Source organism: Loa loa (genome assembly GCF_000183805.2).
Source record: "Loa loa unplaced genomic scaffold supercont3.251, whole genome shotgun sequence".
Classification (NCBI taxonomy): domain Eukaryota; kingdom Metazoa; phylum Nematoda; class Chromadorea; order Rhabditida; family Onchocercidae; genus Loa; species Loa loa.
The window spans coordinates 54933-61837 of record NW_018108431.1 but is presented as its reverse complement, the minus strand read 5'-3'; positions in this window follow the sequence as shown (position 1 = coordinate 61837).

Below are 6905 nucleotides of genomic sequence, written 5' to 3'. Positions count from 1 at the left end.
GTATATATATATATATATATATATATATATATATATGTATGTATATAAATTTTTTGTTCTACTTTTTTATCCTTTTTTATTTTTCTAATTTTTTTCCAGATTGCTTTCAAGATATGCAAAAAAAAATTTAAATTGAAAATATGATCAAATAAGAATATAATTTCAAGAGAAAAACATCATTAAAATTGGATTTTAGAGAATTTAAAGAATAATTTTGACTAAAAAATTTACTAAAAATCTATATGGCGCACATGCATATTATGCTGAATAAATTATGTAAAAATTTTTATTTTTCTTGGGATAAGAGATTTGTTTTTTCGTCTCATTTAAAAATGGTGCTAATGAAAACTGGTGATAAATATGACAATTGAAAGATTAAATATTCTTCAAAGAATTGATACTTTTTATTTGTCCCTTTTTTTTGGTATTATTTCATGTTAGTGATTAATTCTTTGCTATTCTTTTTATTATCTGAAAATAAATGAGATAGCCAGGTGAAAGGTATAAATTACAAGATGAGATGCAAATGTTCTGAAAATGAAACATTTACATCAAGGATGAATATGGAAATGAAGAAATGATATGCAGTAATATAATATAGAATAATTTGAGAATATCAAGTAGGCCTCAGTAGCTTCAGTTAATGAGGACAAATGATTGTTTATTGTGTTGATTAAGATGATTGACTTTGGCCAAAGAAGTTGGTAATGTTTTTTTTTTTTTTAAACATTATTGATGATAGAGAAATAAATGCAAATATTACTCCTTTATTGCAATACAATTAGGACAGTTTGGAGATATTGAAAATCTAAAATTTGAATAAAATTTAGAACTTGAGAAAAATAAAACGGTCGTTGAAGTGATATAATATTGAGAAAAAAGCCAACAAGATGATCAATTCTACCAGAACTGATAAATTAGAGAAATAACTGAATGCTGTAAGAAATTAAAGAATTCAAATTGACGTGGGAGAAAATAAATTGTTAAGAAATAATAAATTAGTTAAACAATACACTAAAATCAGGTGATTTGCTTTTGTCTATTTGTAGAAAAGTTTGACGGATGTAAAACTTTAACGGAAGAAAGGAAGAAAAGAAACTGGCATTTTGATAAAGACATCTTGGATATGACTTTTCAATGCATAATGACGGTTGACAAAAAGTTTGCCATCTTATCAATGGTTATATTATCAATTCTTCATATCAAAAATGAAAGAAAGAAATTTATAAATTTAATTAAAACGTTTGAATTTTTAAGAAATTGGAAAAATTCAAAACTCAGTAGTCTACAACTATGAATCAAGAGAGATAGATACTCAATTACAGCAAATTACTAGATAATTTACATTACATGTGGAATTAGTGATACAGTAATTATATCCACGATATCAAATGATTCATGACATCATTAAGATTGGATAAGCAGTTAAATTTTTTTCTTTTTTTGGCACATAATGCTTCAGTTGTCTCAAGTATCATTTCATCTATGAAATTCGAATATATTAATTGAACTTAAGATTTCTCAGTTCCATCAAAAGCTACCCTATCACAAATCGGCAAAGCATACATGTTTATAAGATATGATAAAAGAATTGAACTTTCAAGTATTGCGAGAAGAATTTAATTTAGTAATTAAATTAAATTCACATATTAAATGATTGGTATTTCCAGCAAAAAAAAAATCCGATTATTAGAATTCGTCTAAAGAAGAAAATGCGTTGATGGATTGGATTCGACGAAAAATTTTAAATGTTTATTATAATTTGAACAAATTGATATAACTGCCAAAAACTATTTTTGACATATTTATATAACATTATTATCAACCAATATAATTCACTTGATAAATTAATATTTCAAAATAATTTTCAATAGATTTTGTTAAAATTTTTGAAATCACTAAAAATTGCATATATCACAATGATTATAAAATTGCTATTTTTAATTATAAAATATGATGAAATTTATTCAATAATAAATTAAACAAATAAAATTTAAATTAAAAGGTAGAGAAAAGTGCAAAAAAGAGGAAAAATATGTATAAAAGTTGCTAAATACTTAAAAGTATTAGAAATCAGGAAGGGAAATATTAATTAAACAAATAAACAAATATAAAGTATAAATTTGAATTTAAAAATTTACAGTGCATAATTGCGGCCGTGCGGGTTTATGCGATCGATTTTGGCAAGGAAGGGGGGTGAATGTTGATGCGGTGAATCGAGAATAAATAAAATTGCTCATTGTAAGCGATCGAAAGTGCAACAGCGGCACAGGCACTTTTATATATATACACATATATATGTACGTGTATAGTTATTAATTAATTAATTTATTTATTAACCCGTATATCTGCATAGAAATTATATATATGTATGTATATATAAATTGGAATTTTCTAATATGTATATAGGAATTTAAAAGAGATCTGTGATAGTTATACATACAATTAATTATTCAATTAATTCGTATATATGTACAGAAATTATATTTATATTTATATTGGAAATATATACATATATTTCGATATATTCACACAAATAATGAATGTTCTGCAATATTGTTGATTTTATATTGCCGTTTACACTTATCTATTCATGAATTTTGAATTTCATTTTCTTATCGATTGATGTTTTGGAACTTTATTTCATTCATCTTAGATTTTATTTTTATTTCAAAATTTCGTTAAGTGAAATAAGTTTTTTTTTTTTGTCGAAAAGATTTAAAGGAAAAAAACGAAAACAATTAGCTACTAGGGAAATAAGATTTAACAAAAATAAATAAATGGAAACCGAAATTTTTGTTCTTTTTTGTTTAATTCAACCAAAATATTATTTCAAATTCAATTTTGATTTGAAAGTTTAAAGATTAAAGATGTATATTTAAATGTTTTAAATTCGTAAATTATATTTTGTTCCATGAATCAAAATGAATCACTGAATAAAATATTTCGTTCTTTTTTTGGCTTCTTCTTTAACATCAGAATAAAATAAAGGACGGAAATATACATTAAATAGAAGTATATATATTAAATAGAAATATGTACATTAAATAGAAAACAAATATTTTATTCATACTTTCATCTCTTACTATTTATTCATTTTTTTTCTCTTTTTGGAACTTCAATATCGGATCGAAATATAACAATGATTAGCAATTATTACTATAAATAGTAATAGAAATAAATGAAAAGAGATTTTAATTTCCAATTTCTTACTTTTTTTAGCTCCTTCTTTAACATCAGAATGAAATGGAGGACGGAAATATACATTAAATAGAAAGAATAAATCGAATAGTGTAACAGGGAAAAAAAAACAAGAAAGAAAGAAAAAAAAAAAGAAAACTGCAAATGGATATGCGTATCTGATATAAAAAAAAGAAATGGGAAAAAGAAGAAAGAGAGGAAAAAGAAATGATTATTGATAAAATCTGTTATTTGACAAATGGCAAAATGAGGAATAGAAATGACAAAAAATGAAACTTAAACGAATGATCCGTTCATTGCAAATTCTTTTTTAAAGTTATTAATCATAAATTGTAATGAATAAAAAGTTGCCTGACAACATTTCAATAAAAAAGTGCCCATTTCCTTTTTGATATTTGCATAATTTAAATATGACTGATAACAAATGCCTTAACGAATGATCAAAAGTACTTCGTGCTCTTAAGCTCTTTCAAATATATTAATTGATATAGTTGAGATAATTTCGAATTGAAATATATTAATTTCATGCAAATTAGAAGAAAATAATCCTTTTTGATATCAATTAATAAAAAAAAAAATTTAACGACAAATCGCGCCATTTGTGCATCATTTTGAATTCATTTTTCGGAAGGAAAATTTCCATAATCTTAAAAATTTGCATGAAAAAGATGCATGAAGACGAATAGATGGATTTTCCTTTTCCATTTATTTTTTGTTTTCCTTTTTTTTTGTTTTCAGTTCTCTGAAAAACTCTTTCGCTCTAAAAATGTCCCCATTTATTTGTAAGTGGAAAATGTCCCCATTCATCTGTAAATGGTGACATTTTTATATATATATTGGCAAATTTCTTCTCATTTATTTTTAAAGCCTAAAAATTCAATAATGAAGTTTTCGGTTGCTAGGCATATATTTAAGAGATATTTATTTAACTCATGTCCTTATTTGTCCCTGTTCTATGTTTGATAAATCCAATTAAATTTTTTTCCCAACATTGATATCTAATCATAAACATATGATTGAATAAATTAAATTTAAAGATATATGTATATAAGTGGAAAATTTTATCTTTCTTCCAATTTATATCTTTAGAAAAGAATTTAAAAAAATACTCTCAATGAATTAATACTATGTTTTAAGGAAATACATTAAAATTAAAATTTGTTTTACAATTTAACAGTTTCCATATGCTATATATTTTCATTTTTTACGAGATATTTTATGAATAACATTCATTTTGAAAAAAAAACTGAAAAAAAAAGAGGAAGAAAATTCAAATACAGAATGAATTCAAATAAAAAATGGCAATATTTTTTTCCCTATTAATATATTCCACTTATTAATTTTGCTTTTTCTAACCCTTCTTTCAATTTCTCACTCACTTTTATTTAAAAATTCAGTAAATAACAAAACGATCATAACTGACTGTTTCACCGGGAAATACTATTTTTCTCCCCTTTCTAATTATTACAATTATAAATGACCATTATTTGATTGTGAAAGTAAAAAACCAAGAAATGCTAATTTTTGTTAACCTGAAATCATCTTCATGATTAACTATTTTGTTTTAAAACTTGCTAACTAATAATTAATTCAACCGTTTCCTCAGTTTTTTCTATTTTTTGAGAATATCATCGATTGGAAAAGTTGCAAAAGCAATGAAAAGCTAGTCAAATTGCAATTGAATTAAATTTAATTATTTTAAATTACAATTTTAAATGAGTGAAATGAATAATTGAACTTAATTCAATTATTTTAAATTGTAATTTTAAATGAGTGAAATGAATATTGTTATTCATTTACTTCTTTTTGTACTCTTTTTTGCTTTTTATTCAAATTACAACCTGAAATGACTGAAAATGAATATTTTTTAGTTGCTCATTTTTATGTACTTTTATTAGCTCAAAATGAAATGGATAATTAATCTAATGATAATAAAAATAACACCTGAAATACAATCCTAACGTTTACTATTTTAGGCATTCTTTTTCCTTAGTGTATCGCACATAGCTCTCCTAAAGTTAAAATTCTACGATCATTCACTTGTTTTCTGTCAAACAGATATTTAACTAATGGAACGATGTAATTTTGGCTGGCATTCAAAAAAAAAGAAAAAAATTGCATCATTTCGATTAATTTACGATCCCATTTCATTGTTATGACTAGATATTTTAAAGATTTTCAAATATTTTTCCAATAAAATAAAAACAAAAAGGAATTAGAATAAAAAATGAAAAAATCAATAAATAAGAAAACGAAATAAAAACATATGCAAGCAGAAAAACAGGTAAATGTAATATGTTTGAGACAAAAATGATATGATAAGTGATAATATTAAATAAGAAAAAATATTTTAGAAATTCTTAAGCGAAATCTACTCTCTAAAAAAGCGGTGACAAAAAAAAGGAAAAAAGATCCTTTAATAACAAAAGAATGATGGGAATAATGCAGCAAATAAGAAGATGAGATTGCAATGTCATTGACCTTCGAATGCAAATTTTCCGAATAACACAAACCTTTTTTCTTTTTCTTACAAAATGAGGACAATAAAGATCTTTTTTTTAAATAAATTTTTCAAAATGAGAAGAATAATAATCTTTTCTTTCGATTTTTTCTTTTTTTTTCGCTTTTTAAGTCTTTCTTTTTTTCTTTAGAAAAGATTGCGATATTGTAATGATGGAAATTTTGTTTTATCCTATCAAATTCAGAACAGTTTTCATTTCTTAAATTTCAAAATTCTCCTCTTTCGACAAATATCGTAGAATAAATCAAATATTAAGGTTATTTCCTTATTACGATTTATACTTTTTTTAAAAACATTTTGCAAATATTTCTAACTTTTTATTCCATTTTTTTTAAAAAAAAATATTTTCTGTTAATGGCAAACATATGGTAAGAATGTAAATGAAATATTAAAATATTAAGAGTTAAATTTATTGCCTTTTATATAAGATGAATTTTTGTCAATTTTTAATACAAATGATAATTTAAGCTTCGTTTGATATATCCAAATTTCTAACAATTAATAAATTGCTTTTAAGAATAATCAAAAAGTTAAAAATTATTAATATATGCTTGCAACATACGCTTAAATATCGTATATTAGTTTATTTATATTTCCCCAACTTTCCTATAGAATATTTCTTTAAAATTCCTTTCGCATGATGAAAAAAAAGCACTAACCACTAATCATTTAGGCTTATTATTTCAATCGTAAAAATCCAATAAAAGTGAAATTGGAAATGATTCGGCTAGAAAAAAAAAGAAAAAATTGCTCGATTTAAGAAAAAAGGTAAACAAATAAAAGAAAAATTTGATAAGAAGATAATATCACATATAAAGGAATTTAATTCACTTTAGTTCCATTTTTCTTTATTTTTTTGTTTACCCTTTAAGCTTTAAAAGAATTAGTTTTCCATTTGTAATAATGCTATTGTTCTATTATCATAAAATGTAAGAATATATGAAATTTTGATATCATTCGATTAATCTTTTCCCATCTTATCGATAATAAATTATAGTAGCGAAAAAGAAAAATTAAAACGAAAAAATGAGAAGAAAAAGGAAATACTATTCGTTATGTGTCATTTTTGAACATCGAATAGCACCTTCTTTCCATTATTTCTATTGGTAATAATAGTGTAATGCTAATTTTTATTAAATAAAAAAACATTCGAAGTCAAGTAATTAAACAAGTTATTGGCAAT